Source organism: Rhinolophus ferrumequinum, chromosome 7 (genome assembly GCF_004115265.2).
Source record: "Rhinolophus ferrumequinum isolate MPI-CBG mRhiFer1 chromosome 7, mRhiFer1_v1.p, whole genome shotgun sequence".
NCBI lineage: Eukaryota > Metazoa > Chordata > Mammalia > Chiroptera > Rhinolophidae > Rhinolophus > Rhinolophus ferrumequinum.
In genome coordinates this window covers 16,599,104-16,613,819 of record NC_046290.1, presented here as the reverse complement: position 1 = coordinate 16,613,819, position 14,716 = coordinate 16,599,104, and positions in this window count along the sequence as shown.

Here is a 14,716-nt window from a genome sequence, read left to right as displayed (position 1 = left end):
ATTTGTGTCTACTAGCCAGGAAAAGGGATTTTACTGTATCACTGCCCACCTTGAAACCTCCATAACAGCCCAGATTGTGCACTAGAAACTCCACTGCAGTGTCCCCAGAAAAACCATGTTTCTGCTACTCCTTTTAAAGAAATGGCCTTTTCCCAGAGGAATGTTATCACACATTGCTCAATTCTGCCTTCATCCTGTGTGTCATCTTGGAGGAACGCATCTTATGTGCCTTTTAGGCTTGAGAAAATATTGAAAATATTTTTCTTTCCTTTCTTTTAGCCCCTGTGACAAAACAAAGCCCTGTAGAAAATACCAGAGAGGGTTCTAAGTGAATTAATAGGCAGTATTGGCAAAATTAACAACTGAAAGCATCCTGAGTTAGAAAGTGTGATTTTGAAGTGTTCTTCTCACAGTGCACCCATCATCTCCGCCCCAGCTTGCCTTGTCAGCTCAAAGTTACCTTCCAAGAATGACGGCATTTCCATTCCATGCTAGTGCTGACAATACTAGCATTTATGGTGCAGTCATTACCCAGTGTTCTTAATTTACGAAACATTAGAGATCAGCAAGACTTTTTAATAACTCATCTGAGAAATCTCAGTTAGTACAAGAGGAAATCAACTAAAACATATTCCATTGCCTTGCCTTACAACGTAGATTACAGGTGACCTCAAATTGCTTCAAAGAACAAAAGGGAAGCCATTCAACTTGTCCTTCAATTATTTCCTGCTGTTCTGTAAACAATCAATATCATCAGAGTGCGGACACAGTTAGTCACAAAGTCACAGTTCCTCCCTTCCTCAATCCCACCTGACTTCCCAGAGCTTTTATGGGGGTTATGTCTCTGTTAAATATTATGGAAGTGTCAAAGTTACCAATTATAAACGATATGAATTGTGAAACATACCTATGTTTTGTTTCTATTTTTCATTAGTATTATAAAATCAAAATTTCTCATCATGATATACAATATAAACACTCACTTGCTACAAATTACTGGAACAGTTTGGATACGAGCTGCTGTGATTTGTCATGATTGTAGGATAATATGCTTTACCATATAGTGCTGGTTCATGACAACCAATAGAAGTATATTTATCCTTCTGGTCCTGAAATATTTTAGTTCACTCTTATCAGGGCGGAGCATATTGAATATTTCTGTCTATATCAATTGCCAGTCATCCCTCCCTTAATATATTTAAACAATGCTAAAATTCTAAGTGTGACTCCAAATTGGTTCCTAGCTTCGGGCATTGTCCTTGATGTTCCCTACTATCTGGGATGTTGTGTGTCTAGGTGCCCAGTTCAAACCACAAATTAGTCCTTCTTGTTATTGAGATCTTAACTCAAACATGATGTCAGCATCAAATCTTTCAGTGGCCACTAAATCTGACTTGAATTTCTGACTCCAAGAAACAGTTACCCAAATGTTATTTATTCTAGTTTTTATTAGTATCTGAAATTAAGATATGCTTTCCTGGTGTATGGTCTGCTCCACCACTAGAACACAATCTAGAAAAAGCAGGATCCCATCTCCTTTAATATGGTATTAGTGCCCAGATTACACCATTCATATTAAGGCAATTTTGAATAAATATGTGTAGAATGAATGATAGAATGATTTTAAAAACTAAAAGGTGGACATTAAGACCATTTTCTTGAAGGGTCTTAATTCATCCATCTAGAGATTTTTTATTTTTTTTTTAAGATTTATTGGGGTGACAATTGTTAGTAAAGTTACATAGGTTTCATGTGTACAATTCTGTAATACATCATCTGTATATCACATTGTGTGTTCACCACCCAGAGTCAGTTATCTTTCTATCACCATATATTTGACCCCCTTTATCGTCACCTACCACCTCCCTCCCTCCTTACCCTCTGGTAACCACTAAACTATTGTCTGTGTCTATGAGTTTTAGTTTCTTCATTTATTTGTCTTATTCCTTTGTTGCTTTCAGTTTTGTGTCCCACATATCAGTGAAATCATATGTTTTTTGGCATTTTCTGTCTGACTTATTTCGCTTAGCATAATAATCTTGACAAAGAAAGAATCCTCAAGGCAGCCAGGAAAAGAAAAGATGAAATAGTGTCATTTGTGAGAATTTTTTAAAACTCTAAATTCTCTTCAAATTTCTCTCATATGGGTCAGAGGGTCACACCTGTAAAGCAAACCCTAAGGTCAGCCCTAGATTGTCCAAAGTTACCTAAGTAAATTATGAATATAAATAGCAATAATAACCCAGGTTATGAAACTACCATTTATCCCCCCATTATGAGTCTTCTCTTACGGAATGGAAATTAAAATTTTGAAATTTAATTACCTACCACTCCAAGCATCTGCCATTAGGTTGTAATTAGGGGCAAGAGACTAATCAGAGCATGTACTTATTTCTTTCAGAAGATTTTCCTGTGAGCTTATTTGCCCCCATTTGTAGTATTTTAAGAGATTAAATGCAATTTGATGCATTATCTGTCATCCTACTTGTTACAGTATTTTCAAGAATTTATAGAATACAGTCTAGTTTTGCCTTCATGTCATATATCAACACAGTTTTATGCTTCATTATAAAGTATGTTGCTCCCCCAAGTAAACATTACCTCATTGACTATATTTCTATCCTTTCTATGTCAATGTCTGTCTACAAACACAGATAACAGTTCAAAATAATCAATATACACTCTTTAAATTTTCATCACTACTAGCTATACATCTTAATAGCTTTTTACATATTCTTTATCATTAATATGTTATATTTTTCTTCCCATCAAGATTTATCCATCATTATTATTAAGTCAACATGTGTTGATTATTTCTTTTTTCCACAAACATGGCTTTCAGGATCGCAGAGATAAGAAATATTTTAAGAAATAAGACTTTTTGACTTTTGTATTTAAATAACATTTAGGTACCTATTTCTGTTCTAAGAGTAGATATACATTTTATCCAAAAAAAAATCAAAAAGGTCATTTTGTTTATTTTCAAAAAATAGAAAACATGTCTCTGTAAACAACTTAAGTTTAGACTAAGTGTGGAAGTGATTGTCATGTATGAATTTATTACAATATAATTGTTTGCATAGTTGTCTCATAATAAGTAAATAGAGAAAAATATTTTGTACATCCTGATTTATTTAAACATTCTAATGATTCAGTTAAAGTGTGTACATATTCTATTTGTATGTACACAATTTATAGAAAACATCAAATTATTTTTAATGACAGGTAATATTATTCAATTTAATTGGCATTTTAAGTAATATAAAAATAATATACTCCTTCATTTTATTAAAAAGGAATAGTAAGTAAATTAAAATTTAGTGAAATACAATGCTTAACAAATTGGATAATTCATGCTGATGAATAAGTTATACTACTAAAAATAATGAAAATAACAAATTAATCATATATATTTATGTAGCAATTTACAATTGTAATATTATTTATGCGATATAAGTTGTGCATTATATAATAGTTACTTAATATAATTCACTTCATTCATTATAGACAGCACGTAATTAGCATACATGATGCCTTATTAATAATATAAAGAAACAATAGATGGCATATAACAATAACATAATTTGATTATTTAATAAGCCTATTGATTATTTAATTCATTAAGAAAATGAAGATGAAATTCTTAGATAACTTTATTTTATATAACTATTAAAATGTAATTATTCTTATAGAACCAATTCTTAAAAACAATTTAACAATGTCTAACCAATAAAAAAAGCTTTAAAGTTTTACATATATATAAAGAGGTCTCCTGTTTTGACTTCAGCCTCTTGATTTGTCTCCATTAAATTAAAAATGAAAATACAAAATGATATTATAATTCTTTATGTTGAATTTCAAGCCTACAATGATGTTTAAATATATGGTTCTTTTGCCCTGTTACCTATAGATCTATGTTTCAGCTGCATGGCAGTATCACCTTAGCATATATTGCCTGCCCTCATTATTAAAATTCATTTTAAAATACTTACTTCCGAGCTCCTCAGTTTGAATCCCATCTCTATGCCAGGTGTTGGGATACAAAAATGAACACAACAGAAGAGTTTGCCTGGTAGCAGAGTAGGAAGACAGTTAAATAAGCAGTTGCATGATCAAGATATTTACCGTTGTCAAAATATAAAGTAATGCTTAAAAAAAGTGGATGCATTTTGAAATGATAATAAGTGGAAATTATGTAATGTAGAATTGAAAACTGGCCGTGTAAAACATATAAATATAATGTTTTCTTTTACATTTCTAAAATAATAAAAAGATTAAGATCCTGTGTTTATACTAAAATATAGCTTTGCCCTGTTCCTTAATCCTGGCCATCTTCGCACCAGAATAACTGTAGAAGCACAGATAGCAAATCAGCTGCAATTATATCTCTGGAAGAAGAAATCATAATCTCTGTTATTGATATATAGACAGTAGTCACATCAATATGAGAATATGAATAAATAAAGATTTTTTAAAAGCTTTACTCAAAAATACAAGAATAAATTTTCAGTCCCAGAATTTTTATTCTACTCCTGTGTAATCTTTTGAGGGTCAGTTAGGCGTTTGTAATGGGTTTTTCTCAGTTGTAAAATGTGAAATGTGAAAAAAAATATTACACCTGAGAATGGTGAGAATTACATAAAATAATTTGTGTAAGATATTGCACTTTAATATTTCAAATAACTTCTTAAACATGCACACATAAACATCGATGCTTTTATAAGCAAAAATGTGCACAAGAGGAAAATAATGTCATGGCATGACAGAAAAAGGGTGACAATACTAAACATTAAATTTAATGGTAGATTAGAATCTGACTGAGCACTGAAATTATTTCAGAGTGAATTTTAGTACATTTTTCCCCCAGAATTTAACATTTTGATTCTTCACCACAGTCAAAAGAAGTGAGAAAATGAAATCTCAAGGGAAACACCTCTTTGATTCCCTGCTTCAGATCTTTTTCTCTGTGTTTGGGATCTATATTGCATATTCTTCCTTTGATCTCTGCCTGAAAAGGCCACTGACAACAGATCTAAAATTTGATATGAAAAGTCCTCGATGGAATTAGTAAGTGTAATGAGGATAATCCAGGCATATTACAACTGTGTTGAATTCAATTAATATATTTTTAAAGTAACTGATTGTCCAAATAGTAATAATGGGTCTACTTACATATCTATATTTCCTCTCTCATTATACATGAATATTGTAGTACTTTATAATACAAACATTTTGCCAAAAATTGGAAAAAGTAAATATAGAAAACACCTACTAGAGAATACTAGGACTGCCAATATTTAAAAAATAGACTTCAAGCATATGACAGAAATTGTAAACTATGTAATTAAAAATGGGTCAAAATTACAGAGACTAAATCCACAGGAGATGGTGCAAATATCCAATTGATACAGGAAAAGTGTGTTTACTTAATTATTATACTATTTACGGAAAAACTTATCAAAAAGATAGTGAAATATTATTGTCAGTGCATAGATTACAAAATTAAAAAATGTAATTATACTCAGCACCTATTAAAGGAGGGAATTATATGGTAACTAATACTCATATATATTTGCTGAGAGAGTAAATTGCTATAATCTTTTGGAGCAATATCTGGCAATATAAAACTTTTTTAAATTAAATGTGCTTTTTATATGTGCAAGTAACATCACATTAGGGAAATTATTCTACAGAAATAAAGTCAACTATATATAGTTTTCATTCCTTTAGATAAACACACACAAACACTTATACACACACCGTATGTAGTACCACTAAAATAAAAACTAGAAGCCTTCTACTTAGGAAAAGTATTGAAACTTTGAATGTAACCATAAACGGATTAATGTCAGTAAAATATGAGTTAAATGCAAACATTTTCAATAAATATTTATTACTTGCCTCCTCTTTTCAGGCACTGTTTTAAACCTTGATGATACAATAATGACTAAAACAAAGTATTGAACTGGAGAGCTGTACAATTGTTGACTACTGTGAAATCTTTGATAGTTACAGATACAGAGAGTTCATACCTACTCCCAGGCTCTTCTCCATTTACGTCCACCAGGTACTGCTCATGAGAAACATGGAGGGCATATTGAGAAACTGGAGAAAACTCTTTCTGTAGTGCAGTTCCACTAGCAGGGAACATCCGCTATTGCCATAACACAATGAACTCTTACTCAGGTGATTTTTCCACTAAGGAGCAAAAGCCTTAAACTACTGGGACTGGGACAGCAAATGCGTAACCGCAAGGGGACAGGAGAAGACTTATTATAGCTAGAAAAAGGAAAATGAAACAGGCTTTTACCCTTGGGTGGGAGAAAGGAACCATCTTTGGCAAGACTATTAGAAGACTCAGTGATGAGAGCCAGGGGAGAAGGGGATGCCGAATCCCTGAGAAACTCCACATTTTTGGATCAGTGACATAGGACCTGCCGAAGATTGAGACTGGACTAGCACATCAGAGAAAACTCGCCTGCTACCCCCACCCCACCTGCTTAGCCAGTACTAGTTAACAAATAACAGCAGTCTATAGCAAGAAGGGGAGGAAAAGCATGGAGAGGTACCTTTTCTGAGATAAAAGCACATAATGAAGACCTGAAACTGAGCATAGAGTATAGACATGAAAAAGATTCTCTTGCAAATCTATCCCATATTAAGCATATGATGATTCTAGGGGAATGTGAAAGCAATGATACAGGGCAGACAATGACAAAATCTAGAACCATCTCAGCTCAACTTCAGAATCGTGGGGCACACAATTCATGGTACTGGCCTAGTAAAACAATCAGAACTAATATGTTAAAACCTTTAGAAAGGCACATGCATGAACACATGATGAATTTTAGCAGACAAATGGAAAGTATAAGAAAGAAATGGAAATATTAAATATAAAAATCATAAATTAGTCTTGGTTCAAACTGCAAGATCTTACAAAACTTGGAAATAAATGAAATTTCCTGAAAAACCAACAAATACATAATTCTTTAAAGGTCATACCAAGCATCCATGATCTTTGTTTTGTTTTTTAACTTTTTAAAAATATATTTATTCACTATTTTTATTTCTGATTATATAGAGGGAGTTCTAATTCCTGACAAAAATGACACTTAATTGGGACTACTAAGCTCAGAAAAGAACATAGGCCATCACATTTCTTATTTTTAGATATCTCAATCAAACTGCAAGGAAGCACACAACAGAATAAACACATATCAGCAATTAAAATTTATGTTCTCAAAATACATGTAAAGGAAAGGAAAATGCTCATTACATTTAGTTAAGTGAAGTAATCAAATACAAAAAGTTAGGAGTATGCACAGTAGACATAAATTACTGTGAAAATATATAAAAACAAATAAGAAAAACACAAATTCCAACAAAAATAGTTAAAAGACTTGAGCAGGCATTTCAAAGAACAGTAACCACATATGGTAAATAAGCATATGCACAAATATCCAGTTTGAACAGTAAAGGTACACGTGAGCACTTAGGTTTGGAGTATTGGTATGGACAGTGTGCTGTGTTCGATGGCAGACACTTTAACTAGAAAGCTTACCTATGAGAAAATCAAACATGAATTGTGGTATGTTCATATGGAGGAATATTATAGAAAATTCAAACAAATACGTTTTGGAGACTGACTATAATATAGCCATATATTAATTATAATTTAAGAGAATAAATATCTCAAAAATGACATAAAACATGACACTTTTCTGTGAAATTAAAAACATTTACCACCAAAAACATATATATGTGTGTATATATATATATTGTATATATTATGAATGTGTGTGTATATATACACACATATATATACACACACATTCATAATATATACAATCATAAATATATAATATATTCCTGAGAAATTCATATATATACACATATATATGAATGGGACTGTAAAAATAGAAAATATATGGAATGATAGAAGATTCAAAATGATGTTTCACTAGGTATTATTAAATATACTATATATATTTTGATATAAGCCTGTGTCTAGTTAGTGAAATAGTAACCAACAACTTATTACTGTTTTCCATTATTTTGTCTATTTCTTTTTATGTCAGAGAAATGGACCAAAAAAAAAGGGGGCATTTCAAAATTGTTAGTGGCTAAAGAATGACAGAGTGATTTATCAGTAACTGCTGTTACCTAATCCCACCGAATTGCACGCTGAATTTCTAGAGTATTTGTCTGTTTTCTTTTCTTTTCTATCAGTGCAATAATCAGAAGGCTCAAAGCATGGACTGTGTGTCAAGTAAAGTGAGCAGGTGTAGACAGTAGGTAAATCGTATGGCACTGCAAGAAACCAGATGGGCTCTGAACCAGTTCTTGTCGCCTTCCTGATTTGGTTAGTCCCACAGGCCTGGCATATGGGATTTCTATGATGATTGTCAGTTTCACTTGCATATTGTGCTTTTGCTTTCCAGGACACAAATTTGCAGATAATTATTTTATCATAGGAATCAACAAGTGAAGGCAAGTACCCCTTGCTGCACTGGTGGGGTTTTATTGACTGAATACTATATTCAAACTTCTACAATCTCAGCATACCATGTTTCCCCCAAAATAAGATCTAGTCAGACAATCAGCTCTAATGCGTCTTTTGGAGCAAAAATTAATGTAAGACCCGGTCTTATTTTACTATAATATAAAACCAGGTCTTAATAATATGATGCAATATAATATAATATAATATAATATAATATAATATAATATAATATAATAGTATCGGGTCTTATATTAATTTTTGCTCCAAAAGACGCATTAGAGCTGATTGTCCGGCTAGGTCTTATTTTCAGGGAAACAGGGTATTGCAAGACAAAAATAGACAATATATATTACTACCATGGCAGTCATCATAGAAAAATCCTGGAAAAGCAAAGGGTCTTAGGTAAATGATACTAGAACTTTGCATAAATATTGCTAGCGTCTACATGAAACTACCACATACCCCCTGAACAAAAAGTCCAGGACTGTGGAGTGCATTTTGAAATTAACTTATCTACTGAATGCACAAAAAGATGAGCCATAATAGAAATAACTAGGCGACAGTCTAACTTTTTGAAGCATGTACTGTCTGGTTGAATTACTCCCTGATCCCCAAAGCACAGGAGGTAGTGGGAAGGAAGGCACTTACAAGTGGTCATGTTAAATGAAATAAAAAACAAGGCATACTTACTTGTTCTTCTATTTCTGCCCTGCTTCTGATCATGTCTCAGTAAAACTTTACAGAATTATTGTTCGGTTTTTTTGTTCCAATGAGAACAGAAAATGTTCCTCCCATGCAGAGGATGGTTAGATGGACTGAAACATTTTCCGTATAATAACCTCTAGACTGAAAAGAGAAAGCTCAGTTGGAAGTTCTATTCTTTCCATCACAAACCCACAATGGGAATGTAGCATTCTGCTTCACAGAGGTATAGTTATTTGCGTTAAGAGTTTGGGTGTTAAGAGTACTTTATTTGAATAGGTTACGCCTCAGAGAGGTTAAGGAGGGTGGGGATTAGCTGACCCTGCAGTTGATGCCGCAATCTTTCCTTTCGGTGGGCTGGCTGGGAGACTTGGAGAAATAGATAACTCAAACACACACATTTTATATAATTAAAATTTGCTTAACAAAGTGCTAAGAATACATTTTCAGCAGAGCATACTAGGAGCAATTGAGCTGGCAGAGAATTAATGAGGATAGATTCTTGACTCTATCCAGGTTCTCACAGGAAACTAGGGGTGGCAGCGCGGCCAGACTGAGGAAAGCCTTGCATGAAGGATCATCAAAACAGTTTTCTTTCCAAATTTTTGGACCCTAAAAAGAAAACCATCAAATTACTTTAAAGGTTTACAAAGTCCAGATTTGGGGTACAGAGTCTTTTCCGGAGCTATATTTTTACAGTCTGTCCTGGAATACATAAAGAACATTTGTTGTCCCTATATGACTACATCCAAATGTGGTCTTTGTAGATATTCTCTTTCTCTGAAGACTGCTTCCTGCCTAATGCATAGCAGGAAATGTTACCATTTGCTTGTTTCCCACCCCACTTTTTTCACCACTGTAAGATAAGGTGCAACAGAGAAGGGATGATGACTCGCTTGACTCTTCTTGTATTTCCAGTGTCGAGTATATTCTCAGTAAACATCTGTGGAATGCATGAATGAACGAATGAGCAGCACAGTTAAAAGATGACAAGCTGAGTGTCATAACATGCCAAGGACGGACACCTAGATGATTGGATATTTCCACACTCCCAGACAAACATATCTGAGTTAAAGTAAAACTCTCAAATCTATTATTGATCCAGAAAACATTTGCTCTACCTCTGTCCTATAATACGAATTATTTCACTTTACTGAGAAAGATAATAATGGAGTCAACTTTGAAGCCTTGTCATGATACAAGATTTTTGAGTGTTCGTTTTTTTGTTGTTGTGTTTTCCCCTCTATTTCTTACGTAATTAAGAATCAGAAAAAGTCATTTTGGCACATTATGTAAGAGTACAAACCCTCCAAGGAGGAATCTGTGCACAGGAGAAGTTGGCAGAGAAAAGAGGTTGGTTGCACAAAGGGCATTGATCAAATAAGCAAAGTTGGGAGACACACACACACACACACACACACACACACACACACACACACACAGGAGTCAGATTTCTCAATACCAGAGATCAGGTTATAATATGGAATGGGAATAAACAAGCATAAATAGTGATGTTGGATTAAAATCAGATGCATGACAATGAAATCATGGTGTTCAATATAGAGAAATACATATGTATGTAAACATATGTATATATGAACAAACATATTTATAAATGTAAATGTTATAAATAAATGTAAATGTGTATATATATATATATATATATATATATATATACACATTTTTTTTCAGATCACCTCCCCACAAAATATAAATGAATAATAAATTGATGGATTGTCTGTCTAGTAGAGAAACCTAATTGACACAATGTGACCGATGTGGATATCATCAGGATAACTCAAAAGCATGCATCCTCTGAGAGCGTACAATGAGAACACACTCCACGATAGTCTAATCAAAGAAACATACCTTGAATCGAACCTTTTGTTTTTGGGGGGTTTTTTTGAGGTACGTAGACACAGGCCTGAGGTACAGAAATACGATCTGTTTGGTTCCTGCGAGGAGATGCCAAAGTGAAGAAGGGAAGGGAATTGAAAGAATAACCTGAATGCCATCGTAATGGAAGTGGTTTGCATCCTTGTCAGTTATTTAGGACAAAGACAAGATTGATGCCACTATTTCCACCGAAGCCCTGATTTTACCACTCAGGGCGCTGCAGGTGTGGGTCTAACCTGAGCGTATAGACATAGGCACACCTTTACACCCATCACTGTATTGCTGTCTTGGTGGTTTGCTGTGGTTTTGTTTATTTGCTATTACATCCTAATCAATTGTTGATCACTGTCTTCTCATTTCCATCACTCAGGCAATAATTCCTGTCATTGCTCTCATGATCTGATTTGCCCTGTGAGTTATTTTATGCTGATTTGGACTATGTTTTTCTCTCTTTCTATCAGCATTAAGAATCTTCTACAACATTTGACTCAACACTTGCTCCTAAATCACCAAATTGGATTATTTGATAGCTGCCAATGTCCTTTCCTTGTTGATAGTCTTCTTTCAAATATTTTGCAATCCCCTTATATGAAGGCACTCTGGATGCTACGATCATTTTTTTTTTCATTAAATCCACATGCTTAAGGAATTACAAATAGTGCTAAAAATATCTTAGAAATAAATTATCTGAAAGACTTGAACAGAGAAGAAGATGAGAACGATGAAAGAGAAGACTTAGAAAACAAATTGTCAGAGTTTCACTTTTATAATTATCCTGAATTCTACCGCATGCCTAGGTTTTAACAGAAAAATTTTAAACAACACTGGTCACTCTTTTTCTTCATCCATTTACTCGTCCTGGCTGAATATTTTGCTTTTTCTGGCTTCTGACATTATTGTGACTCATGCTCTTTTTAGCTATTCCTTTCCTCTGGAAATGTCCTTTTGGTTGGCATTTCAGGACTTCAAAACTATTAAGTGATCTGAAGTTTACTCTAAGGATACATTTATTTCTCCAGACTCTTTTGTGAAATGAGATCACTATAGCCATGTAACTGGATTTGCTTTATCACTCAATCAATACTCCTTGCACAGAGCAGTGGCAAGAGGAATCTCAGGGAAAGCAGTGGTAGTAAGGGAAAAGGAGCTTGAACAGAAATGAGGGCACAAGGAAGAATTATGTATGGGAGAATTATTTTTAAAGTAATATAGAGAAATAAAGATTTACAGTATGAGAATCAGTGCACCTACAAAAACTTCTTATAGCCCTTTTCTGTCTTCTTTACTTTGTGTATGTTTCTTTAGATCTCTTACATCTACCTCCAGCTCTTTTTCCTCTATTTATCATTTTATTTTATTTTACTTTTTATTGAAGAGACCATTGACTCCAATTTTCCTGCCTTCTTTCTCCTTTCCTTTCTAAATCAATTCTTAAAAGTTAACAGAATCCAGGAATTCAATTAAGTAAATATATTTCATGACTGTTCCAAATACACACATAGTTTTACACAATTTTTACAACAAACCTGATTGTTGTGGAACTATTATTGTTGTTGTTAATAAATTTATTATTAGTTCTGTTTGAGAATCCAGGAATTCAATTAAATAAAAAGTTCTTAATATAAATATATTTGCAAATATATTTATATTACATGCATAGTTTTACATAATTTTTACAACAAATCCGATGGTGTGGAACTATTATTATTGTTGTTAATAAATGTATTATTACTTCTATTTTATAAATAATAAAATGCAGACACTGAGAAAGTAAATAACTTACAAAAGTCAAAAAGCTTGAATGAAAGAGATATCAGAGGTAAGTTAGGGTTACTAAATGCAAAGTTTTTGACAATTATTAATTTCTCTAAAATTTGTGGTATTCTTGTTTCTTCTAAAAACACAAGCAAAATAAAGCAAACAAATGAAAGCCAATAGTTATGGCAGAAAAAAGGACAACAACGAAAAAAACTTTGTTTCTCATTAGATCTATTTCATTATGTTCCAAATAATTTTAAACATCCAAAGTATTTCCTTCAAAAACACATAGTCATGCACTCATACTTTTATGTGTGTTTTTTTTTGTTTAATATATTGACAGTAACCTGCCCCACACTTAACTTCTGTTAGATCAATTAAAAATAAGAAAAATAACATTTTTTTTTTTACCTTCACTTACTCCTTCTTTGATGTTCTACCTTTCTTTATGTAGATTAAAGTTTCTGACCTATATTATATTCCTTCTTTCTAAAGAACTTCTTTTATCATAACATGCAAGACAGGTCTACTGGCAACAAATTCCCTCAAATTTTGTTTGTCCAAATGGCTAGGCACCCAAATCATTCAGAGCTATGCACTGAGCTCCCTGACCAGGAAAGGCCACTGGTCTCTGTATCTTGGCAGAGCCTCTGGCTGGGCTATCTGTTTGGGTACCGTTATATTCTACTCAGCTACCCAGGTACTCTGTTTAAGCTTTGTGTTCAGGTGGGGCTAGAGGCTACATTCAGTCAAAAGCAGAGTTTAAAATTTGCTTACCAGCTTTCCAATTTTCCCAGCGCCACTTATTGAAGAGATTGCCTTTTTGCGATTGCATGTTTTTGGCTCCTTTGTCGAAAATTATCTGTTCGTATTTATATGAGTTTATTTCTGCGTTTTCAATTCTATTCCATTGGTCTTTCTGTCTGCTTTTCTGCCAGTACCATGTTGTTTTGATTGTTGTTGCTCTGTAATATAAGCTGAAGTCAGGGAGTGTGATACCTCCAGCATTATTCTTTTTTCTTAGGATTGCTCTGGCTATTCGGGGCCTTTTATGGTTCCTTCCAAAGATGATGATTGTTTTGTTCTATTTCTTTCAAAAATTCCATTGATATTCTGATGGGCATTGCATTAAATCTGTATCTTGCTTTGGGTGGTATGGCCATTTTCACTATCCATGAACATGGAATGTCTATCCATTTCTTTGTGTCTTCTTCAAATTATTTTAAAACTATCATAGTTTTCAATGTATAGGTCCTTCACATTGTTTGTTAAGTTTATTCCTAGGAGGCATTTGATTCTTTTTGTTGCAATTGCAAATTCTCACCCCAATAAATTTTAATAATAAAAAAAAATGCTTACCAGCCCAGGCAGAGCCATAGAATGGGACCCATGGTGGTTATGGCTCATTGGCTGGGCATCCAGATGAGGCAGAACTACCAAATGAGCTCCCACACCCAGACAGTGGCACCAGTTGAGTTCTGCAGATCTGGCTGGAATCTGCGTTCAGATGCTTCTGTAAGTGGTGCTGCCGTAGGATGGGCTACACAACTTCCTTAGTGCGTTGGTTAGGCTTCCACATTGAGTGGGGCTGAGGACTATATTCTGCAGTAGACAGGGCTTTGAATTTGTTCCCTACCTTAGTACAACATACTCCAGTGCTGGCTTGGCTTGTTGGCTGGGGATCTGAATCAGGTGGAGATGCCCACCAGTTTCCCTGGCCAGACAAGTCCACCAGCTCAGCTCTGCAGATGGACAGAACTGCTGGCTGGGACTTCTACTCATGGACCATAACAAAGAGGAATGTGGTCTGCCAACATCTGAGCTCTGGTTGCTCTAAGCCCTGTCTCCCTTTTCCAT